Source organism: Peromyscus eremicus, chromosome 10, assembly GCF_949786415.1.
Source record: "Peromyscus eremicus chromosome 10, PerEre_H2_v1, whole genome shotgun sequence".
NCBI classification, from domain to species: Eukaryota; Metazoa; Chordata; class Mammalia; order Rodentia; family Cricetidae; genus Peromyscus; species Peromyscus eremicus.
The window spans coordinates 80,520,271-80,546,761 of NC_081426.1; the positions used below are offsets into that span (position 1 = coordinate 80,520,271).

General features: G+C 40.8%; 1 protein-coding gene across 2 annotated transcripts in view; it reads right to left on the reverse strand.

Annotated features, from left to right (window-relative positions):
• The window catches only part of Adamts3 (ADAM metallopeptidase with thrombospondin type 1 motif 3), a 220,030-nt gene that overhangs the window by 76,254 nt on the left and 117,285 nt on the right, over positions 1–26,491 (reverse strand). The gene's annotated exons all lie outside the window — the stretch shown is intronic.

Sequence of the window (26,491 nt, forward strand, 5' to 3'; positions counted from 1 at the left end):
AGACCACTTATTTTCCAAATAATTTAATTTTGCTAAAATTGTATTAGTAAAGAGTCCATTTTGCATCTATCATCCCTTTATTCAGCTATTAGTCTATAGATTGTAAGTGAGCTCTGTAAAGGCTGAAACCAAGTTTTCACGAAGCAGCACATCATAGACACAGGGCACTTTTTTATGAGGTAAATAAATTTCAATGATCTCATGGGCTAGGTGCCACAGTGTGCATCTGGGGATCACAGAGAATGGAGAGGCTCTATTCCCAGGGGGAAATAAAGTCACACAAGAAAGGGGCTTGTTGCTGTGTCTGGCATATAGCAGACAACTGCTTCTAGCTGTCCTTCAAGCACTGCCTCTCCAGTGTAAGAAAACTGATGCCTGGCCCCTAGTCCATGACGTCAGCCAACTCCTGAAAGCCGGGGACATCTTCCTGGCTCCCTCCCTCTCTAGTTCTACAGCAATGTTTCCATTACGTCTCTGCTGGCTAGGACACAGACTTCACAATTCCCTTGGCATCCAAGGAAGATTCTCCTGGAGCAAAAGTCTGATGAGCTCAGGTACTTTTTTGAAGTCCTGTAGGGAAAGGTGACTCACCCTCTGTACTTTGTACATTTTAGTGCATCCAACCCTGTTTTCCTCCATCAAGCTCTTTCTTGTTTGGTCCTTTAAGTAAATTCATCCTCTTTTCTCAAATAAGCTAGGAAGGCTTCAATCACATTTTTGCTGAAGTCCAGTATGGTCGTACCTTCTGACTAAAGCAGGCTCAAGGGGAGCTGTTTGTTTGGTTTCCTCACACCAGGCTGGTCCTTCCCTAAAGAGTCTTTATAATCATATAATGAGCAAATGTTAGCACTTTATCTAGTGTCCTACTATTTTTATGTTATTCTTAATTTTTATTAGTAGAAACTTACATTTCAAACTCTTGGTGGTGCCGAGTAGTAAGTCTAGGGTTGCTCAGAGGAGCCAGCTTTCACTGTACACAGAGAACACTAAAATGCAATGGCTTCCATTCACACAGCTGAGAATGACGTTTCCAATCCATCATCCTCCTGTCTTGAAATTCTTTTTTTCCTCAACATAATATTTTTATTAATTACTTGGGAATTTCATGCAATGTACCCTGATCAGACTTGCTCCCAGGTCTACTGCCCACCATTGAGCCCTCTCCCCCTGCAAAAAACAAAACAAACAAACAAAAAAAAACCAAAAGCCCCACCAAGTCTGAGTTCCCTCCTTCCCTCCCCCAACCAGAAGCCATGAATTGTGAAGAGCTACACTTCAGCATCTTTATCACAAATTTTAAGGACTCTCTTCAATGGCTTTCTGTCTGGACTGTTTCTGTTTTTGGTTTTTTTTGGGGGGGCCAGGGGAGTTGTGTCATAGAAGCCTTTAATGTCTCGCATTTTCAATGATGAGTCTGCAGCCATCAATAGTTCTGCAAAAGAAGTTTCTCTGCCCATAGGAGCTGGCAGCAGCACAGATCATGGACTACCCCATGGTTTCAAACTGCAGCACGGATCGCAGGCATCAACATCCATTTGACTTGAAATTCTATTTGCAGTCAAAATAATTATAAGCAGCAGCATGTGGGCATCTGTCTTAGGCATCTGTTGAGAATCACTACAAGTTAGGGGCCTTATTGTAGAAACTCTCATTTGTTCATCCATAGTTCTGAAGGTCAGGATCTGACAAAGGTCGACTATTTGCTATTATTGCTTTTCCCAAGTTTTCAGAAATAAGTTCCCAAATGAACTTGAGCTCCTCTTCCAAATCCACAGCTGCTGACAGAATTCATCTCCTATGGTTGTATATGACTCAGGCCTCAATTTCCTTGACAATTTTCAGACAAGGACCCTCAGCTACTGCAGCTCCTCCATGGTTCCTTGCCATGAAGTCCCCACAAGCAGTTCACAACATGCAGCTTGCTTCCTTCTATGCTAACAGAAGCACATCTCTTTAATTATCATCTTGTCAATGAGGCTCTTACTTAGGTCAAACCCACTCAAGATAATCTCTCCTATATCCCATCACATTTACTGGTTGTATAGGGTATGTAAACAAAGGCTGACAAATCTGGTGCCAGTTTAGACTCCGGATTATTATAGTATCTTTCATAAAACTGTGTACCACGAATACTCAGTGGGTGTAGCCAGTAGCTGAGCCTGGAATGTCCTAATTCCATCCACTTTATGGAGTAGACTTTCAAGCACAGAAATTCTCTTTGACAAATACATAGGCAAATGAAAAAGTTCTATGTCACTTGGAAATCAGTAATCAAAGTCTCTTGTAGCACTCATCATTCATGAGTTTATAAAAAAAATGAGGTCAAGTCAATCACAGTGCTTGGGGTAATGATTTATGAGCAATTAATTTCCAAATATAAATATTAGATGCAAGTCTTCATATACCAATTAATTATTCTGGAATTTGGGAAAATCTGTTATATATCCAGCTCAATTTCCAGATATAAAATGATGATAATTATAAGAAAAATACAAATTATTGAAAATATCAAAGGAATTAATGAACATAATATGGCAGTTATAAACATAATTATATTACCTTATTAGTATTACTAGAAGCAGTACCATCACCAGCTTGGGTTATTTAATGGATAACCATTAATTTCCCCTGCCTGATACCTCTCAGGTTTTCACATGTATTCTGTACCAAGGAGGATGATGAAAATAAAGGTCAGAGAATTTTGCAACGGTATAGAAATAATTCATGAGGACTTCTAGCCTTTCTACCAGTCAAGGGTTATGAATGGAATTCTAACCTGAATGTTTAGAATGTAAACAGTTATCTGATTTACTTTTCCTGACAGTGGCATAAGAGCCATTGTGGGAGAAAAGAGGAAGTGGAAGCTACTAGAGCATCTCCCACTTAACAGGGAACTTTCTAAATGCTTGCACTCATATTGAATCACATAGAGAACAGACTTGCAGCACCCAAAGGACTCGAGGTTTGGATCCCCCTTCTCACTCTCCACCTTGGGCTACTCTAAAAGGCAGATGGGCTTTGCAAACGGACAGCAGGTTTTCTAAAAGTGTAAGGCAGTGATAACGATTGGTTATCACGATTGGCACTTCTAGGTACAGTTGTTTTCTCCATCAGTCAGTGCCTCTTGTTCCACCTAAAACACAGTTTTCATTTGAAAATGGGCTGGCTTTCTTCTTTCTTCTTTTTGTTTCTTAACTTAAAATTAAACTTACTGTGTGTGTATGGTGTGTGTGTGTGTGTGTGTGTGTGTGTGTGTGTGTGTGTGGTGCATGTTTTTGTGTGTGACAGAGAAAGACAGACAGACAGAGAGACACACACACAGAGGAGAGGAGGGGAGGGGAGAAGAAGGGCAGATGTGTGCCATGACACACTTGTAAAGGTAAGACCACTATTTGCAGGATCTATTTCTCTCATTCTACTATGTGGGTCCCAGGATGCTGTCTCCACCCTTGGAGTTGTTAAATGTTTTTCGAAGGGTATTTTTGTATTATATACATAATTTCTTATATCGACTCTTTAAATTCATTAACAATAATTTTATAAAGACCTGGTAAATGCAGAAGGTGAGGTAAGAGATCTCTTGAGGGTTACAATTAAAAAGCTCTTTCACAGTTAAAGAAAGTAACAGTAATACAAAATAAGTTCAAACTAACACAGTATTTTACATGGCTGTTATTCACTGTAGCATGAATCTTAAAAGGTCTTATTAATAAAATCAAACCTGGGGCTGGAGAGATGGCTCAGCTATTAAAGGCTAGGCTCACAACCAAAAAATAAAATCAAACCTGAAGCCAGGTATTGGGGTGAATGCTGTAATATCAGAGAAACAGAACAAGCCACAGCCACCTCACCTCGCCAATTCCTCAGCTGATCCTGTTTCCTCAGACTGGAAGCCTCTGAGTCCTCATCCAAATGGATCTCAGCTGAACTGCTGCTAAAAGCCTAAAAGCTTAACCAGGCTCTAGCTCTTGGTTTTCACGCCTTATATACCTTTCTGCTTCCTGCCATCACTTCCTGGGATTAAAGGTGTGAGTCACCATGTCTGGCTGTTTCCAGTGTGTCTTTGAACTCACAGAGATCCGGATGGATCTCTGCTTTTGGAATGCTAGGATTAAAGGTGTGTGTGCCATCATTTTCTGGCCTCTGTATCTAGTGGCTGTTCTGTTCTCTGACCCCAGATAAGTTTATTAGGGTGCACAATATTTTGGGGAACACAATATCACCACAATTCACCAATTGACTGATTTCATTCATGCTCTATCTCTAATACACTGTGTCTCTCCCCAATTTCCCTTTGTTATACACACACACACACACCACTCAAGTATAAAGACTTTCCAGTTTCATAATTTGTGTCTACCCGCACACATTTCTATCTCTCATTTCACTTCCACTAATCCCAGTACTAAATGCATGAGGACGAGAAGAACTGGAACATCTACTCTAGCAAATAACAGAAATAGAAATTCTGTGTGATTTATAGGTTTGAATACAAAGAAACCTCCAAAGACGACGACTACCAAGTACCATATTTCTTTCTAGGCAGTCACTTTACTGTACCCCTGAGAATTTAGTGTAGTCTTACTTTCATTTCAGTGGTCCCCTGCTAGAAAGTTCCTCCCCTGGAACAAATTTCATGGCTTTACAGAGAATTTTGTGAACAAGGACCTTATTGACATTTCAGTTCAAGATGCAAGGTTTGCCCGCTACTTTTATTTATTGCAGGTGGCACCTTCCAAATCCCAAATAACAATAAGTCAGTTCACTTCTGGTGTCACCGGGCAGTTTCTACCTAACCAACCCTGTTATAGATCACAACTAACCATGACATAAAACAGTCAAAACCACTACCTCCTGGAGGCACCAAACAACAGTCATACTCAGGAGGAATTGGAGGACCTAAACACTCAGAAGAAAGGAGTGGCACTCGCAGTGGTTTTCTGATTACACGCTCTCCTCCCTGAGGTCAGTCTGAAGGAGTGCCTGAGAGGCAAACGGGAACCTTTACTTGCACTGGTCGGAAGAACCAAAGGACTGAGTTTGGGCACGTTGGCACTTTTAAAGAGGAGGTGTGCCGGGGGAGATGCAGTGAATAGATCGAGTGTGCATCGGGAGATACAGGGATCCCAGTACACAAAGCCATGGCAGGTCAGCCAAATCCCTGGAGAATCTCCGGCTGTGTGCCTCGGCTGCTGCTCTAAGCAGACCAGCTGGAAGGCAGAGAAGAGCGGGTTGCAGCTTAGGACTTGACTCCAGACAAGTTCTCAGCCTGAAACCAACAAGCAAAATGGTGAAGAAATAACACCACCCAGGACTTCCCCAAACTGAAAAGTCTCCATAGCTTCATTCAGAATACCGAAGATGTCATCCATAACTATTAGAGCTAAATGGAAATAGGAAGGTATAATCCACTATTGAAACAAAAGTTGAGTTTGAGATGATCCCGATATTAGAAATAAAATCCTACGGTTATACAATTGCTCAGCAATGTGAAGGATTTGTTCATAATGAGTAAACAAGGGGGAATTAATGAAAATACCAAATCCCTAAAGTATAATGAGTCATTTTTTACAAAAATCAAGTGGCTAGATTGGGCATAGATTATAAATGACATTTAGGCTAGGTGGTGGTGGCACTTGCCTTTAATCCCAGCACTCAGGAGGCAGAGGTAGGTGAATGTCTTAAAGTTTAAGGCCAGCCTACTCTACGGAGTGAGTTTCAGGACAGCTAGGGCTACACAGTGAAATCCTGCCTCAAAAATAAACAAACAAACAAATAAATAAATAAATAAACAAACAGAAATGACATTTAGAAAAACTAGTGAACTTGAAGGTGAATGAAGCACAATAAATAAATAAATGGACTTCCAGTGATCTATTGAACCATACCACAAAATATAATGTCAATATATCTGGATTCAGATGAGGAATATAGAGCGAGGCCTCAACCCTACACAAAGAACTATAGGCAACTAAGGAATGCAAAGAGTGTGAAAAACTATTCTTCCCCAGGGAAGAGCACAGCATTTGGCTATTGAGTAACAAATGGTCAATCCTGAAAACAGGCATTCAAGTAATGGTATGTGGACTGAGCGGGATATATATATGTGTGTGTGTGTGTGTGTGTGTGTGTGTGTGTGTGTGTGTGTTTCTCTGTGTGGATTAAAGAAACAGCATCCATAAATTTGAGGAAGTAAGAGGAATGCATGGCAAGGCTTGGGGGAGAGAAAGGGAAGGGGAAAATTATGTAATCATATTTCAATTTCAAAAAATAAAAAAAACTACAAAGCATATTTTTAACTTATACTAAGGTTTGGCTTTGAATAAAATTACCTGGCTACTTTTGCAAACAGACAAAAATAAATAAATAGACTGGATCTAAAAACTTCAGGTCAAACCTCATGCAAAGACACAAACAGATTTAAAGTAAAAATATGGAAACAGACTGCTTAAAGAAATAGAGTATATGGCAGAAAAGTGAGCATCTCAGTGGCTAGCAAATATTGGATAGAGTCATCTCAAGAGAACCAATTCTATTTGGAAACTCTATAAATATAATATGTTTAATTACAAAATTTTTTAAAAAACGAGGCATTTCAAATTTATCAGGAAGACAAACAGGCCATGAAAATCTGTCATTTTCTTTCCCTACACTTAAACCTCATTCAGTAAAGCAATTTTTATGTACTTAAAAAAAAAACTTGTTAAGAATTCTAGTACCCAACAGATAGAATAAGTATGCCTTTCTATTCATTGTCTGCTTCCATGGGATTCATGTTTTTGATGTACCATTTCTGATTTCTAGCCAGCAGCAAGATGGCTCCACACTGACTAGGAAGGTATACTACCAAGCCCACAAATTTCCATGCTATTATTGCCTCCTCTTCCTACGAAGTCTGCATTCCTAACATATATTATCAATTACCAATATATATTATCCTTGGTAATCTTCCAAAGATGCAACATTGAACAACTGAATTATTTCCTAAAGTCAGTAATCAAAGTAATGTTTCATTTTTCTCCAAAATTATTTTTCCATCTAAATTTATTTTTTGTGTATGTGTATGGATACATCTGTGTGGGCATGTGTTTATATATTTACATTTGTATTTTTTAAAGCACATTCCGGCCATCTGTGCCACTCTAACAATACTAGAGTTAAAATGCCAATCATAAAACGTATTAGCATTTTGCAAAGACAAAGCAAGCAACAGAAAGCTTGCAAGGACTGCAAGCTACTTCGACACTCTTAAAATTATTAATTCTACGATTAGTACAGTGTGATGTCCTTCAAATGCCTTCAATTTGGAAATGCCATAACTAAAATACGACTTGGAAGAAGAAAGAAGAAGTGGGCAAGGAGGAAGGAATCAGAAAGGAAGGGACTCAGAGAAAGACCATGATGTAGAAGAAAGCGATGGAAGAACACCCAGGACACCCCTGCAATATTCTCAGGAAACAGCCATGGAGCCTGTAGGCTCTTGGGCTTGAGAGCCTGCCCTGCAGATGCACCGAACCACTGAATCCAAAACAAGGTCTTCACAACCCTGATTTTCAAGGGCAGCAGAAAGCAGCTGTTCACTATAGTGGATTAGCGAAGCTTTAGAGAGATCTTCCCTGCTGAGCCTCCTATTTAAAAGCAAGTTTAGACTAAAACTCCAGCATGGAGTTAATTTCCAAAAATAAAGGCTCTTTTTAAAATCAGCTCCTTACTTTTCAAGGGCTTTGGGTTGTATTTTTACATTTTATTTTTATTTATTTATTTTTTAATGAGGGCTGGAGAGATTGCTTAGCAGTTAAAAGCAAGCTGTGCTTGTAGAGGTCCTGGGCTCAGTTCCCAGCACCCAAGGGTTGGCTCACAATGATCTGAAACTCCAGTTCCAGGGGATCCAATTCCCTTTTCTGGCCTCCAAGGGTATCGGGCATACACACAGTACACAGAGAGACACATGTTAAAAAAAAAAAAAAACCGTACACATACATAAACAAATAGATCTTTTTAAATTTATGCATTTTAATTTCAAACTGAATGATTTTCTTTACTTCTATCTTATTTGATATTTATACAGATAATATGCTTGCCTTAAATGTGCTAATCTTTTTTCACATTCTTACCTCTATCCTATCATTAGTGTATAATTTGGTTGGTTGGGTTTTTTTTTTTTTTAAAGCATTAAAAGAAATGAAAACAAAATTCTGTTTTCTAATCTTTATGGAAAAGAATTATGACCCCAATCCCCAAGAGCTACTGATCTTTGGCTGTTAAAAGCATTTGGCAAAGGAAAGCCCTAATATACGAGGGCAGTTGACATTACCAATTACTAATTAGAACTTTGCTTTGCATCCTGAATGTACTTCCTTCATCAGGTACTACACCACCTGCAGGCTGTGACTTTGATGATCATCTGATGGGAGCTATACACTGAGCTTATCACAAACAAGTCCCCTGTCACTCAGGGTATACAAACACAAGGCCAATTAGCAAGAAAAAAACAGCTATAATTCGGGGCAAGCTTGCTATATAAATACTGTGTTATCAGAATTCCCCATCCACATCAATGTGAATCCTTGCCTCAGGGAACATAAATGGTGTTAGTCAAAACACAAAGGGTCAGTCACTTCCTAGTTGATTAAAAGGCATAGACTTTAAAAACACTACTTCTTTCTGTCTTACAGTATATAATTAACAAAAGATGAAAAAGGTGGGCTTTTTGCAAGTTCCTAAGGAATGCAACATCAGACACCAGAGAAGTAATTTTCTAACATCAAAGTACAAAAACATGAATCTGGGTAATTACCATGTGATTAATAGTAGTCAATCCCTGTCTTACTTGTCAATGAGAGAGAAAATAACTAAAAACATAGTTCACTACTGAATAAGTAGGCAGTTCTTCTAAATGAAAACAAAATTATCATGCACACTCTGGGAAGCATTTGGTATTTCTGCAGTAGAAGTTAGAGTTCTAATCCATCCAAACACTTTCACTCCTACCTCAGAAATAAATGGAAATAGTGCACAAGGTACCCAGGCAAGTCACTGTTCAAGTGGCACTTATGGGCAAGACTCTAAGTAACTCTTTCATCCGGTAAGATGACCTCATATGAAGCTGGTGTTATGCAACTCCAAATTGTGTTTTAAATGAGAGGAATAAAGGAGGAAAAAGGGGAGTGAGAAAGGGGTGGGTGGATGGGAAGAGAGAGGAGAGTTCATTCTTAAAAGAAAAGAGCTAGGAAATTTTGTTAACTTTTATGTGCTAGACCCCATAAGACGGATTTTTCTAAAAGCCTTGTATGCGATGGGGATGAACAACACGCTCCTACATGTGGCGCTCTTCCATGCAACTTTATAAACATTCCTGGAAAGAAGTGACGTGCTAAGAGGGAGGAACTGCATTGTTTATATCATTTTGTTTTGTTTGTAAAGTTCCCCTGAATCTATTTCCTGGCTCATCAATGACTACTTCAGCTTTAGTCTCTTGAACAACAAAAGCAAAGAGAGTTCTAGGTCTGGTCAGTAAATATCAGCAAAAGGAGGGAAGGAGGGAGGGAGGGAGGGAGGGAGGGAGGGAGGGAGGGAGGGAGGGAGGAGACAGAGATAAGTGCAAAGGACCAACAACCAACATTCTCTTATCCAAGGTTGCAATGAATGAGAAGCAATCTGTACCAGGAATAAAGAAGGACCTGAAAATGGGCCTTGGACTGTGAGCTGCACTATTCCAGGTCAGACAGCAGATCTGGGGAGGGAACCTGTGGAGCTGTGGCAGGGAGGAAGCTTTCTCTGTTACCCAGGCCTGATAAGTAAGGTGACTGGGTCACAGAAACTCTGAATGAAAATCAGGATTATTGGAGCTGGGCGTGGTGGCACAAGCCTGTAATCTAATCCCACCACTTGTAAAGTGGAAGTCAGAAGGTCAGAAATTCAAGGAAAGCCTATACCACATAGCAAGTTGGAGGCCAGCCTGGGTCACATCCAATATTGTCTCAAAAATAAAAATAAAATCAGGGCCCCTGAAAGGCTGACCTCCCTGTAATAAGAATGAGAAAACCTGTTCCTTAGCATAGGGATAAAAACAGGAATTATTTTCTCTGTCAAATACTGAAGTGGCAAACACTGGCTTGTTTGCCATGTCAAAACTACCCACAGCCACAATAGCCCTCAGGCTACTGATCATGCCAGGTGACAGCTGGTGACTCCCCAGTGTCAAGCCTTCCTCTGGCATGAAGGGCCAGAGCCAAAGCTCCATCAGGTTATCCTACTCATGTGTTTAGGGCTGTGATCATGCCAGGTAAGCAAGAAGGACTTCCTCAATCATGAAGCTCGAAGGCACCATAGACCTAAATCTTGAGGTCCGCTCTTTCAAGGTCTGTCATCCAATCCTGAAAGAGGGCCTGGAAAGATGGCCCTGTAGTTAAGAGTCCATGTTCCACCATCATGATGACTGGGGTTCAGATTCTAACACCCATCTAAGAACCAGCATCCCCCACCACCATTTGCAACCCCAGATCATGGGGTAGGAATAGGGTGATCGCTGAGGCTTGCTGGATTCCAGGGTAGCCAAGTCATGAGCCCCATGTTCAAGAGGAGACTCTATGCCTCAGAGAAACAGGTGGAAGAGAAAGAGAAGAGAATGGCTCTGTAACTGCACCTGTGAATGTATGTGTAGCATGGAAAATGGGACGCAGAGGGGCAGAAGGGGAGGGAAGAGGGGAAGGGGAGGAATGAAGATGAACAAGATAGAGTGTGCTTCTGGTCCATCACAAGCATGTAAAGTGTGCTTCTGGTCCATCACATGCATGGAAACATCTTTGATGTTCATACTTTTCAGGGTGTTTCACAAAATCCAGCCTACAAAACAATGGTCTAGAGCAATCCTGCCTTCACATGAACAATTAAGATGATGTCTAAGTAGAAAGTCCTAGAAGCTATACAGAATTATCACAACTACGTAGTTTTAGTTTTGAGGTTTGGGTAAGAATCTTATGAGGCAGAAGTTACTCTCCATTGGAGTGTGTGTGTGTGTGGGGGGGAGTGTCTTGATAAAACCACAAACTAGTAATCTCTAAATGTCAGAACAAGGAGAGCATAGTTGAAGAGCCAGAAAGACACCAGCCAAGGTCAGAGCCAGCAACACCCACAAGGTGAATGACTAACAATGGCAGCCAGGGTGAGTGGCAAACACATAAGCCAAGCTCAGCAGCTGACAGAAGTCGGAGATGGATAGAGGGGGCTTCAATGCATGACCCTCCATTTGGATGAGGAACATGAGTAGCATGTGACCACCCCTTTAGGTGAGCCTGAAAGGCAGAGTGTGCTCCCCCTGCCCCTCAACTGGCTTGGGCCATGATAGGGCCAGAGGACTAACCAATCTCAACAGAAACTAACTCAGTTTTTGTCCAGTTTCAGTCATAAATCCTATAAAAAGCCTATAGACAACCAGCTTCAAGGTTTTCCCGTCTGTTGGGAGAACTTGGCAAGGCCTTCCCCTAGGGTGAAGCTCATAGAGATGGCAAAGCTTTCCTGTAGTGTGAGTGTGAATGTTAACAGTGTATATACATGTGCAAGTGTTTACAGATGATTAAATGGCATGTGCAAACACTTGCAACTGCAGCATCGTCCTCCCAGATGTCACAGCCTGAGACTGCTCAAATACAGAGACCTCCTAGAGAGATCAGCTACCCCTCCCCCATGCTGTACAAAATGAACACACTGTAGTTTCCCATAGTCTGATAGTTGGTATCACTCTATCAGAGTATGCATGACCCAACAGACCTCAGCTTTTCTTGTTTTTTTAATTTAAGAAAATTTTTATTCATTTTACATACCAACCATAGATCCCCCTCTCATCCCTCCTCCTGCTCACCCCCAGCCTTCTGCCCTCCCCTGACCCATCCCCCCCATCCCCTCCTCCAAAAGGGTAAGAGTTCCCATGGGAAGTCAGCCAAGCCTGGTACATTCAGCTGAGGCAGGACCAAGTCCCTCCCCACTGCATCAAGGCTAAGCAAGGCATCCCACCATAGGTAATGGGCTCCAGAAAGCCAGCTCATGCACCAGGGATGGATCCTGATCCCACTGCCAGAGGCCCCTCAAACAAACAAAGCTATACAACTGTCTCCCATATGCAGAGGGCCTAGTCCAGTCCCATGCAGGTTCCACAGCTGTCAGACCTCGCTTTTCTATACATGTGTCTGTGTATTTGTCCTTTCATAATTCATTCATAGCCCCAGTCAGGTTAAGTCTCAGCTGCATAGGATTCAGCAAATTTATTTATTTATAATTTATTAACTATACTAACCAACTTTGAAAGTTTCCTGGGATCTAACAGCTGCTGGTATTTAAAATGCTGGTAGATGCATTTATTTGTGCCTATGGTGGTAGTAATGTGAATGCTATTCTAAGTATTTCTTCTCATTTAATTCTAAGACTCCAGGGAGAAAGATGGTTGTTGTACACTTAATTTGGATCGTCAAGGGTGTATCTCAGTGGTACAGAGCCCCATGTAGCATCTGTGAGTCCCTGGGTTCACTAGTTAGTACTACAAAAAAGAAAGAAAAGAAAAGCAGAAAAATGGACAGAAACAGAGGCACATAAAGTTTATATAAGCCGACTCAGGTGGAACACAAACTTACTCAGGCAAACTCTATCCAAATTTTGCATTTGGAACTTTACTTATTTTGCACATTTTACGTCCCATTAGCTTATACTTTGTGAGAATATAACATTATCTGAAAATAACATTTCCTATTCTGATGATGTGTTGGCAAAGCAGAGGCTATTCTACAGAGCAAGGGGTATGCTTCTGCTGTGGATGGAGAGCAGGCTAAAAGAGAGCTTCTCCCACACCAGCTTCCCAGTCTGTCTCAAAAACACCTGCCTGGGAGATACCTGAAATCTATTAAAACAATTGTTGGTTTTTTTTCATCTTCTTAAACTTTCTATAGCCTTCTTAACTTCACAATGATGACCCTTTTTCCTCAGTTGTTAGAAAAAAAGAGCCTTGGCATGGCTTAGTGGGCAATGACAAATGTAAAAACAACATCAGCAAAACAAAAGGCATAGCCCTCACCTCAGAGTGGGTCATAGCTCGTGAGGGGGCCAACTATGAGTGTTCATGGCTTAGGAGCACAGATTTGGGTCACCCCAAATTCTATGTTCCAATATTGCTGCATTTTCACTATATACATTTGTTGATTTGCTCATTTATTTTATTTTGGTACGTGTGTGTGCATGAGCGTGTGTCTGCAGATGCGCACGCCGTGGTATGTCTGTGGGGATCAGAGGACATCTCTTGGCTACTGGTTCTTTCCTGCCACCATCTGGGACCCGGGAATTGAACTCAGGTGGTCAGGCCTGTGCACAGCACCTCTACCCACTGAAAAAGAAAGTCGTAAATCAACACCCTTTCAAATGCATTGGTGCAGGCATTACAAAGTGTGGAAATCTCTGCTATAGCCTCGGATGCTATCCAAAGATGTTCTTACTTCTGTGATGGTGGAAGGTAAGGGTCTGCTCATACACTCCTAAAAGACTTGCCTACTAGCTACAAAGAGGTTTGGGTCACACATGGAGATGAGCAGTTAGTGACTACTCAAGAGACGGGAGGAAGCTAGCCCAAGATACCTTGCAATCAGGTTTTGGACTTGCAACATTTCAACCTTTCGGGGATTGCTGAAATTCTAACGTTTTGCAGAAAGTTCAATGCATCGTGTGGTTTCTTTTCCAGAATTTTAGTTCATAATTAAAAAAAAAAAATTCAGTGTCTGTGTGAAGATCTTAGTTCAAGTCCTCAGAAGTGTAAAGATCAGTGCTGTAGTACACATCTGTCATCCCAGTGTACCCATGGTGAGGTGGAAGGTGGAGATGGGAGAATTCCCAGAAGCTCACAGGCCAGCTAGCTTGGCATATGAGCAAGAGACCCTGTCTCAAACAAGATGGAACATAAGGATCAATACCCAAGGTTGACCTCCGACTTTCACACACAGGCTGTGGCACATGTGCTCATACAATGGGCACACATGCAAGCAGAGCACGGTCACAGTCGTTCTCTCTCTCTCTCTCTCTCTCTCTCTCTCTCTCTCTCTCTCTCTCTCACACACACACACACACACACACACACACACACACACACACACACACACGGGGGCGGGCGACAAAGAAACTCTGGCTAAATGTCTAAATGTCTGAAGCTCCTTTTATGTCCTGGGCAACGGAAAGTCACTATGCGCTCCCCAGGAGCCACCTGACTTAGAAAAGTGTGCCATCAGATGTTCCAGTCCAAGCCAGGAGACTCTGCCCACAGTGGACTCTGCTTGTAGGACATCTACAATACTGCTTCCAGTCATGGTACCATCACTGAATGAAAATCTACCCCACGACACCGCTCCCTTCTCAGATGTCAAGTGGCTTTTGGTCAGGTGTTAGCACTCTCTCTCCCACTGCAGGATGGCCAGAGTGAAGCCCAGCACCAGGGCTGGGAAGGCTGAATGGAGGGAAAAGCATTTCATTCCACAGAGTGTGTACTAAAAGGAAAGCTTAACTTCCAGAGAATGAAATGTCAGTGTAGACGGTGAAGGAGATGGAAGACTGCCAGCTGGGAGGACTCTGGAGAGAAAAGGACAGCTGAGGATGCCCTTCCTTACTAAATCAGAGAAAGCGAGGAACAGTTTGAGATAATGTGCTCATGGGAGAAAACAAGATGATGTCAGTACTAGTCTTCATGACTTGAAGGAGCCTTTTAAAACATGACAACCAACTCTGGCCAACACACACACACACACACACACACACACACACACACACACACACACACACACACAAATGTATCTTCATGCTTCCACTTTGAAAATACACTATCTAAAATATAATGAATATAAAGACGCTTCAAAAACTTTCAGAGCTGGGCAGAAGGAGGAGCTCAGCTGGTAAGCGCATGGAGCCCTGGGTTAGCTTCCCAGCACCGTATTCACCAGCTGGGGTAGTGCTTGCTTGTCATCCCAGAATCTGGAGTATCAGAGCTTCAAGGTCATCCTCAGCTGCATAGGGGGCCTGGGGGCAGCCTAGGTTACATGAGACCCCGTCTCTAGAAGAAAATAAAAATCCCCAGCCCTAACATCTCCATCTGTATAGTGGCTACAAGCACAAACGAGAAGTGTGCTCTGGGTTCTCAGAGTTATTGGCTGAGTGCAAATGAATCCAAACTGTTACTCATGAACTCCTAGAGGCCAGCACTGGGTTCTCTGAACTGCTAGGCTCAAGCTTTCCTAAGTCACAGGAGAGACAGGAAGCTTCAGCTGTGTCTCCAGGCATCTGCATCCCATGTTCCATATCACAGCACACTGACAGATGATAGCAAGCATCCTTACACCTTTCTCAGTGGGGTGGCCCAGGGGATCCTTGTAGGGACACTCATGTGCCTACTTCTATTTTCTCCAAGTAGGGCCTCATCTACTACTACTCTATCAGACCACAGACTGCTTCTTATGCTTTACGTATTAAAAGAAAAGTCCATCCTTAATCCAAAGTAGAGAACGCACTGCACTGTACTTGGCATTATTTTCTCTAAAAATTCACAGTTCCATTGTCTACCTGCCCCTAACTCAGGTCCTGTGGTAAGGTTCTGGGGAGGTTGAAGCAACTACTTACTGTCTCCTAGTTTAGTTCTAAATGGGGAAAGAACAGAAAAGAGGTCACAGTGATAAAGGGATCCGATTCTTTCATTAGCCTCTTTTCCTAAGACCACCATATTTCTTTGTCCAATTTCCTTCCTTCCCCCTTCCTTCCTTCCCTCCTTCCTTCCTTTTATTCCTTCTTTCTTTCTTTCTTTCTTCCTTCCTTTCTTTCTTTCTTTCTTTCTTTCTTTCTTTCTTTCTTTCTTTCTTTCTTTTTCTTTCTTTCTTTCTTCCTTTCTTTGTCTGTCTACTTTATACTTTATACTGTTTCAAAGGCAACCAGAGGCAGCCAACTTTTAGTTCTAATGACCAGGAACTCTAAAGGAATTTACACTCCATACCTTCAGGAAATTGTGTGTAAAATATACCTTTCTGTCATTCACATAATTTCCAGTAAAATATTAGTTGGTATTTTCTCCCTTTTCCCCTTTGTGAACTCAAGGTTTTTGTTTGTTTGTTTGTTTTTGTTTTGTGTTTTTTGAGACAGGGTTTCTCTGTGTGACAGCCCTGGCTGTCCTGGAACTTGCTTTGTAGACCAGGCTGGCCTCAGAGCTCCACCTGCCTCTGCCTCCTGAGTACAGGGATTAAAGGTGTGTATTGCCACTACCTGGCTGTGAACTCAAGTTTTTTTTTTTTTTTTTTTTTTTTGGTTTTTCAAGACAGAGTTTCTCTGTGTAGCTTTGCGCCTCTCCTGGAACTCACTTGGTAGCCCAGGCTGGCCTCGAACTCACAGAGATCCGCCTGGCTCTGCCTCCCGAGTGCTGGGATTAAAGGCGTGCGCCACCACCGCCCGGCGAACTCAAGTTTTTAAACTACACCTGGAACCTGCTATAACAGTGTATCTTTACAGATGCTAGTACAAAACCGAAAGAAAACACATAAGAACCTGAAATAAAACATCCACTACTTTTCTTAGACTAATATGTTTTTAAAGTTTTTAAAAAAAATGTGACATGTGAATGCAAGTACAAGTGTGGATTTTGGAAATCATACAATAAAAAGTAAACGAAAGTCTTCTCAGGCAGGTGTGGTAGTGCACACCTGTAATTTAGCACTCAGGAAGCAGAGGCAAGAGGATGGAAGAGAGTTAAGACAGCCTCAGCTGCAATGGGAGACCCTGTTTCAAAAATAGTGAGTAAACAAACAAACAAACAAACTTTCCCTCTCCACCTCATCTCCTAATTACTATAACAACCCCAAAGTCTGCTCAATATTGGTTTTGTCATTAAGTAAATCTTGTTGCCCTCCAATATAGAAGTCAGAAGAAAGCAATGGAATCGGCATAGGAGATACCACACCGCAATAATAAACTGCTATGTACCATTTTCTTCCCTATGTAACATCTGCTAGGTTGATGAAATGCTAGTCCAGAGAGCAGAGAAAAGTCTTCAGAAACTAGACAAAAGTATCACCACAAAATATTGTTTTTCAGAGTTTCTTTATTAAGAAACCAAATTTGAAAGCACACCACAATCATATAGAGAAGAGCAGAAAATGGAAAATAAATGGTCAAGGAGAATAGACGGGTGTAAATATGAGCTCACCCCCTCCCACCTTTTCTATCTGTGCTGATTTTCCCACAGGAAGGAAGAGATTAAAGGATGGATTACTTCACGAGCTCTAAAGGTCTCTAGGCTGACCCCACTCTTAGAGGGGACTCTTTCAGAGGAATAATGCTATAAAGAACGGTGAAAACCCACAACCGAGCCCTTCAGAAGGCCCTCATTCACAGCTCCCATTGACTGCCATGGCCTCTCTGAGGGAATTCAAAATAATTCACTGCCCACCAGAATACTGAGTTCACAGAGAGGAAGAAAGTGTCGGAGCTGCTTTGCATCCATTTAATGTTTTCGCAGAAACGTGGAGGGGGTTAATCTTGTACAAGTCCAGTCATGTGCTTTCACAAAGGACCAAGAAGGAGTCGCGAAGCCTCCCCCGACTCTGCGGGAAGCTCTTTCTTTGTGCCTTCTTTTCTACACATGTCTGACAAAGACCCTAAGTGTCTCCTGCCTGGATTCTGAGGTGAGAGAAGCCACAATGATGTCATCGCTGCTGAAGAGCTCTGTGAGCTGAGATAATGAAGACCTCTCCGCCCCAGGCATTAGGGAAACTTCCTAAACTTTCAAACACCTCAGGCTCCTATTCATTGCAAGGGGCAGTGTGTTTTTCTTTATCTTCTAAAGTGTTAAAAAGAATCCTCTCAGAACAAGTTTCACTCTCACTAAAACATAGCCTCTGAGTTTAGTGAATCAGTAACTTGAAGTGGGAACAAAAGATCGTAGTTTTTTTTTTTTTTTTTTTTTTTTTAATGAGGAACAGGTACACTATTCAATAAATATTCTTGTTATTTAAATTTCAAGAATTTAGTAGGAAATATGTCATTATATGAACAGCAGCAACTTCCCACCCCATAATCCTGAATATATGTATAAACATGGCTTTTAGAAGCAAATTGAATTATTCAAGAACATCAATAATTTGAAGGCAGCTGGTCTCCAATGATTTTTATACCATGGACTAGTCTGAAAATATTTTTGAAGTTATGGAAACTTTCTGAGAAAAGAGTTGATGGACTCAATTATGCACATCTTAGGAAACTATGTACACACGATAGAGGCCTCCCGACACTACGAAAGCTTGCTTCATAGAACACAATTCAGTACAAAAGCAAACTTCTGTCCAAACATTGTTGGAAAGTGTTTATGTAGGGCCATGATTTTCCTTAAGAGATCTGACTGTCTCCAAACATTATAATTTTCTCTCATAACCTGATTTATAGTATATTCTTCTTCAATTATATACAATGTTGCATATGAAAAAGTGACCTCCTTTAAACTATTCTAAATCAGCAACTTGAGGGAAAGTATTGTTTTCAAAGAATATTATAGTTAGGTAAAATAAAAGGTGAGGGCCTGAAGAGATAGCTCAGCAGTTAAGGGCATCTGTTGTTCTTGCAGAGGACCCAGGTTCCATTCCCAGCATCACAGAGCATCTATAAATCATCTATAACTCTAGTTTCAGAATATCTGACGCCCTCTTCTGGTCTCCTCAGGCACCTCACACACATAGTGCACAGATATACATGCAGGCAACATCACCCATTCACATAAAATAAAAATTAGTAAATCTTAAAAGAAAAATAAAAGGTGACCACAAATTAAAATAGACAATCCATATCATAAGCAGGGATTCAGGTCCTCGGGTGTGAGACACTGTCTTCATCTTTGAGATCCTACAAAATCTAAGGCAGATAGTTGCTCCTTTTTCACAGAGAGTGCCTAGTCTTTTCTAGGGAAAGTAAGATTCAAGGATACATTCTATTGTTCTGTAAGGAACAGATATGCAGTCTAATGGATACAATGAGAGAATATAAGTCTTGGTAAAAAGAATGATTAGGAGACAATTTAGCAGACCTCAAACAAAGAATAGCAAGTAGAAAATGAGAGTCACTAAAGAGTACTAAGGGAGGAAACATTGGGAGGGTTTGGGACATGAATTTAAAAAAAAAAAATAAAACAACACTTATATTTTACCCGACAGGGAATTTTAGTCTAGATGATGGCATACAGTATTATAGTTCACAATGATCCCTACAGAGCAGTCTCTGAAGCTGACTACTTACACTATAAGCATGCATAAAAACATTCACCAGAACACAGAGAAATTATGTGACTTTATATAATTTCCTTTAGTCTTTGCAGTTCCTATACTTGGGTATGTTCTGTAATATGTAATCTGCATGTTGTACATGCAGTGGAGAAATGATAGCATTCACTGGTGTGTGTTCATACACACATGGTAGGAATAAACAACAACCTCCTACCTCAAATGGGGCCAAGACAAACAGGCTCAGGGATAGGAGGATAGCTAGGGGCCCACTGCAGTACTAAGGACAGGAAGTGAAATGTCCCACATTTGATCATAGCAATGATCCAAGTGACGGATGCGGACCGTTGGCAACTCTTGCAAGAGCAATGGACCACCACAAAGGGAAGATGTAGTCATAATAAAATAGTAAGAGTTAACTTACAATTGAGTGCTTAGTAAATACAAGGAATTTAAATGAAGTTCTTTATTCCAGTGTTTTTTTAAGCTTTGAAATATGCACTATTATTTTTTCCTGCCTTACAAATGAGGACACTGGGACTTTGGGAGGTTAAGTAACTTTACCAAGGTCCTGAAGCTATTTAGTACACTACATTATAAAATACAAATTCAAAACTAACTCAAGAAAGAAGATTCAAATGCCTCAGTCTGTTTCAACAGACTATTCCCAGATAACCACATGCCAAGACATTTAACACAGTCAAACTGACCCCATGAAACAGCCTTCATAAAAATGTCTAGTAATGTCCAGAGGGTGGTATGAAAAGAGACTAATCAGAAAATGTGTGTGATTCTATTTTTACACAATATGGTCTTATATTAAGCAAGTTTCTGAAATAACCCTATATCTAGGTCATATTTTAGGGACTTATGACTAGAAATATGAAGGTAGTTCTGAGGGACTGAGCACTGTGGTATCCAGTCCCCGTTAGTGTATTAACTTTTCTGCTATAGCTCACATTCCAAATGCCCTATGAGTTTTAGTCACTAGATCTGGGTTCCTAAGAATAGAACCCCACCATGAGTGGTCTTAATTTCTCCTCTGTTTTTGCAAACAATCAAAAAATACTAAAATAGATGACCCTCCTTTATCCTAAAGGAAACCTGGACATGGTACTTCCCTCGTTTTAAATACATCTAGACAGAAAGAAAATCTTCTGAAGTGTATGACCTCATAATAACAGTGTTACTATATGCTCTGTGATTTGCATAAAATCACTCGGTCATTTGTCTATCATTGATAAAAAAAATCATGCTTCTAGAATCATAAGGAAAATGAATTCAATATCTCTTACTTCTAAAGTTCTGTGGCTCTTACTATTATTCTGTTAAATAGACCTAGTATCAAACAGCCCTCTACATTTGTCAGGAAAGCTCTCAGACCTTATCAGAGAACTTTGTTTGTTTGTTTGTTTGTTTGTTTTTTGAGACAGGGTTTCTCTGTGTAGTTTTGGTGCCTGTCCTGGATCTCAATCTGTAGACCAGGCTGGCCTCAAACTCACAAAGATCCTCCTGGTTCTGCCTCCTGAGTGCTGAGATTAAAGGCGTGCACCACCACTGCCCGGCCATCAGAGAACTTTCTTTGTGCAGTGAATGTTCATTAATGCAGAAACTCACAACTAATCAAACTATAGATAGTAAATATCAGTGGTGTGATCAACCACAAATGCGGACCTGGGAAAAGTTGGGGGAGGGTAAATATGATCAAAACACATTGGATGAAATTCTCAAGTGGTAAAATTCTATGGAGCTTGGAATAAAACTGTGTTTCCATATGTTAACTAGAAAAGAAAATAATAGTTATGCAGGATTAAATTCTGAACGCCAACATAAAGACATTGGGAAACTGAACAGTCTAAGGGTTTCTTAATGACTGAAGACATCAGATAGAATCTGTGATCCCTGTAAATAAAATCATGGCCTAAAAGATGCTTAAGCTTTGGAGGTGAACATTTACTTTAACCCAATCAGTCCTCTCTCCAAGTTCCCTCCCAACAACTCTTAGATAGACATACATATTTTCTACAACTATGCAAACACGGAGCTACTGTACCGAGCCAAAAAGTGCATTGCTTGTACAACGAGAACAGCTTGGAAAATATAATATTATTTCTCCCCGTCTTTGTGCAAAGATGACCTGCTTACTAGTCATCCCAAAGTGGTAGCTGAGAAGCCTTGAGTGAAAACAGAAAGGGGGGAAAAAAAGGAAACCATGACATATAAGACTGTTGCATCAAAGAGACCAGAAACAAATGGAAAGTCATCTCCCTTCACTCACTCAGAGAGTAGATATTGTGAGAATATCCACACTCAGAAAACAATCTACCAGATCCCCATACAATCCCTATCAAAGCCCAAATGGTATTATTAAATAGAAATAATAAACGCAATCCTAAAATTTCTCTGAGCCACAGAGGACCGAAATGGTTGACAGAAAGGACCAAAGACTTTAACATCAGACATGAATCTGTAACTGACAGAAGGACGTATAGGGGAAAGGCTTCGTGGTCTTGTAAGATTTCTTAGATGGGCCCCAAGAGGGAGAGACAGCAAAGGCAAATATAGGGATGTGGGACGGTCTTGGTTTCTTCTCCTGACAAAATGGTGATAATCCTGACAAAAGCAGCTGAGGGGAGAAAGGGTTTATTTCAGCTCATGGTTTAGAGGCATCACAGCAGGAGTGGAAGCAGCAGGAATTTGAAGCCCTCAGTTACATTATGTCCACTGTAATCACTCTATTAATTAAAAAGAATATCCATTTTATAATGGTTACTGCTTAACTTCTTCACTTCCTATTTACTTAATTCCCCAGATGTGAAACATGAAGTTAACTTTAGTTACCTGAGCTATTTTTTTTATCATAACTATCACAAAATTAGAACAGGAAGAAATGGAGTTCAGAGAAGTGTGCACACCAAGGCGAGCTGAACAATAACTAAAAGATTTTTAAAATTCATGAAAGATGGAAATTTTAATAAAAAATAAGGATCCAAATGGTCACTGTTATATTTTGTGTAATATCCATGATTCAAATTGCAAATATATAAAAATAATCTTCATGTGTGCCAGACATGCCTATTGGTCTACATCTGAACTAACAACAGCCTTTTGGAATGCTTCTTCATGAATATAATGAAAGATTTTGTTTTTTTTTTTTTTAAAGATATGGAAAGTGGTCCAGGGAACAAAGATCATGGCAACACTACCTGAGCTACACTCAATGCTTTTTCAAATGCTAGGTAGTTGCAAAAGAGAAAAGGATGTTAACATATTTTTTTCTCAGCCTGCTTAACTGAACCCTACACCTCTTAGACAATAATAGAGAAGCCAACCTCTAATACTGACAGTGACTTCCATGAAGACTGTCCACTAGATGAGAAGTTGCAGCCAAGCTCACACAGTGAGGAAAGACAACAGACACCACCATCAAAACCCCATACTTGCTTTGCCTATATGTCATTCAAAACTGGAATCAAGAGCCTAAGAGGTTAAGAGATTAATGTTAAGTCTAATATCCCAATTTCTTATTACTAGAAGCCTGTTTGATGGCATTATATATTAGTATAAATATTGAACAGTATGAAACAGCAAGAAAATAATAATTTTCAAAAATAAATAAATAAATATGTTTTAGCAGCCACTTATCTCATAAGGGGATTAGTCAGCACAAAGACATAAAAGCATGATACATGGGGGAAAAACACACAGGAGTTCTGAAAGTGGGGATCAAACTTGGAAAACATTTTGAGGACTACATAGATTTAGTTCCTGAACAGCAGACATCAGGATAAGTTCCTATGCAAGTTTGTAGATGCTGTATATTGTTAATACACACAGATGAGCAGTTAAATATTTTAAACCAATTATTATTGCTCATGTTTTGCATGTTAAAATCCCTTCCCTAGTGACTCTACTTTCTGATTACTTCATGGAATAAGATAATCTCCATACTGAATTCATCTTCTCTATAATTATTATGAACACAGACTAAAATATACTAAAGAAATCCCACATATATAATTAGTATTTCCATATGAGTTCAAGAGAAGTAGTTCAACAAATGATCTCAGACTAGATTATAAACCAGTAGCTGCAAAAATTTATAATCTAACACTAAAGGAATATTTGTTCAATGGAGTGTCTTCATATTATAGTAACACCTTCCATGCATCATTTACTAATAAAATTATCTGCTAAAATTAATTTCTATCATTTCATATTTTCCTTTTACAAAGCCCATCAAAGATTCTCTTTAATCTATGCACAGGTCATGAGGATCTACCAAAGCAGAGGGTTAGGGCACCTGTTCACATGTCTAAATTCAAAGAAGACTCGGCATCTACCCAGTCCCTAGCATCACCAAGGCTAAGTCTTCCCATTACTCCTGCTTTTTCTGCAGTTCCCCTCCCCAGTAACCAGGAGCAACTCCTAAATCATTTTGGACTACTCCATGTTTCCCACCTGCGACAAAGACACTCCTTCAGGGCACCATGACAACCACATCAGCGACACAAGCACTTGGGTTCCTGTAGAAAAATGAAAAACTCTGAAAGGAAGCTAGGAGATAAAGGCTTACGAGTCCTTGCTTCCCACTGGTAGGAAGTAATTACAAAAATTACTTTAACATAGAGCTACTGGTGAATGAATAGCTTGTAATGTGAGGAGAGAAGCCTAGGGGCCTAGAGACTCAATACAAAATATGAAAAGTTGAATGATGCCATGCAAGCATCCCCCCATTCCCCATAGACTGCCGGGAGCAAATCTCTGATGAAGACAGTGTGAGCAGTCTTTAGGGCTGGTCAGTGTGAGAGTGTGTGTGTGTGTGTGTGTGTGTGTGTGTGTGTGTGTGTGTGTGTATTTTAAATCTGAGTTTAGACAAATGACTGAATAGTGGAGGTTAATTTTGAATTCCGATATCATTATCAATTGCAACATCATAAACAGAGTCAGACAGAAAATTTTTTTGTACAGACTACAGATGTCAAAAAAAAAAAAATGGACAATCCTCCACTCCTGTAGCAATGATCAGAGAGAAGCAAATCAAACTCTCCCATCATGATGACGTAGAGGTCATGATGAGATGGAAAAGCATCTCTATCACAAGTGTGCCAAGCTCTTGTTTATTGCTAACCTGAAGGATGGCACACTCCCCAACAGGGACAGGATGATTTATATTTTACCCAAACTGCCAACTCGGCACTGACCAAAACTCACAGTGACAATGTTGAAGTCCTGGGGGTCTCAAATTGTGCTTGTGTCAGGGAGTGGGGGTTGGGGGGGGATGCTTGCCTGTGCATGTGGTGCCAGAGCTCAGCTTTGGGTATCTTCCTCTATTACTCTCCACCTTAATTTTTGACACAGGGTTTTTCACTGAAACCGGAGCTGGCCATTTTGGCTAGGCTGGCTGGCTGGTAAGTGCTCAAGACCCACCTGTCTCCGTTTCACCAACATACGGTTACGGACACATACCACCATGCTTGGTTTTCATTTGGGTGGTGGAAATCTGAATATGGTCCTTCATGAGCCAGCTCCACAGACCTTGAAGTCTCTTTTGTAAGCAGTTATTTAAAAGCAGAGCTCCTAGCAGGGGCAATGTTGGATTATCCAGGGCAATGGTGGAGAGCTCACCCTGGAGGTGAGGTCAGGGGAGAACTGGCCGGTGGAACAACCCTACAGCTACCCAGGCCCAGAACCAGGGTTATGACTAGACCTGCCCCAACATCCACCCATCTATGATCTGCTGGAGCACATGAAGGGACCTAACCACAGACCCTAAGCTGCCGGATCTCCACAACACCGGGCAACAATATCCAAGAAGAGTACTAGTAAAGGCCCAGCATCGATAGTGTAGTAGAAACCAGAGGCTTCGAACCCGACCAATGACTCTTTGCAATGAACATTTGCAAGTAAAGATATATGGACAAAGGGGTATACTGCATGAGTCACACTGCAGCTCCCATGATGAGATTTTTTCTTTTTTTTCTCTTAAATTTGGTTTTATTTGGGTGTGTGTGTGCAGGGATGGAGGGTGGATGCAAAGGAATGGGGAAATGAATGGGACCAAGATACATGATGTAAAAGACACATAGAATAAATAAAAAGAAAGTTAAAAAAAAAGTCAAGCTCCATGGTTGTGATTTGTGTACAGAATTCATGGTATTTCTGAATAGGTCTTCCAGTTTTTCACATTTCAAAAACAGCAGAGCTTCCCCAACTTAAAAGTCAAGATGAAAGATGACTGAGTTAACCGAGGGTCTTGTTGTTGGTGAGTTGTACCATATACCAACGGGTTCGAAGCTATGGCTTCTTCTGATGACTCAGACAAATGTTCTTGGAAACAGGAAATGGAAATACATGTTTGCATCTTTCTCAAACAGAAAACCTTGGGGCCTTGAGAGAAATAGTAACATTTTTATTTCATTCCAATTCTAGTTTTAATTTTGTTTTTGTTTTGAGGACACAATGCCCTCCTCATCTAAAGTTGCAGACAGACAATATCTTTTAAGAGTTCCCAATTCTAAACAATGTGTCCTTCAGATGCTCAGTGATAGAGTGATAATGAGAGGATAAGGCAAGCAGGGTCAGCCCCAAGCATCATAAGCCAGCCCATACCCTCGCCTCTCTTGGTCGTCTCTATTCATCCTTCTCACATTGCCCCATCAAGCCATTATGAGAACATCTATTGCACATTTGGAGCAAAGTTGTAGTTTAATAGAAACTGTTCCAATACAGATTTAAACATGGGCAATGAGGGAGTGAGAGGGAGGTGCTTAGGAAAAGGACAGCACACACGAACACACAGCTGCTGGCTTCTCCCGCGACGTTCACCCACAAAGGAAACTGTAAAATGTCCTCACTGTTTCCAATGGATCCCCATGTTACATTATATCATCCCCATGTGTCACCCTCACGGAGCCTCTTTCTGTTCACATTTCATATGCTCTAATTCTGGAGAGAGATTTCTCTGGTCTCAAATTAGAACTCTGAGATATGTTAGATTCTTGCCTCTCTTCCTTCTCCCCAGCCTCAAGATCCACTCTGTCACAGAACCCTATCCATTTTACTTCAATCTCTGTTTTCCTTTGGCACCAGGGCTCTGTCTCATTATTTGTTCTCTTGTTACCCATCACTCCTGTTCAGGGCTCTGATCTGTTTTAGTTTAGGAGAGTTACAACCAATTCTAAGCCAGACATATGGCACGTCTGAGCAGCTGAACTACA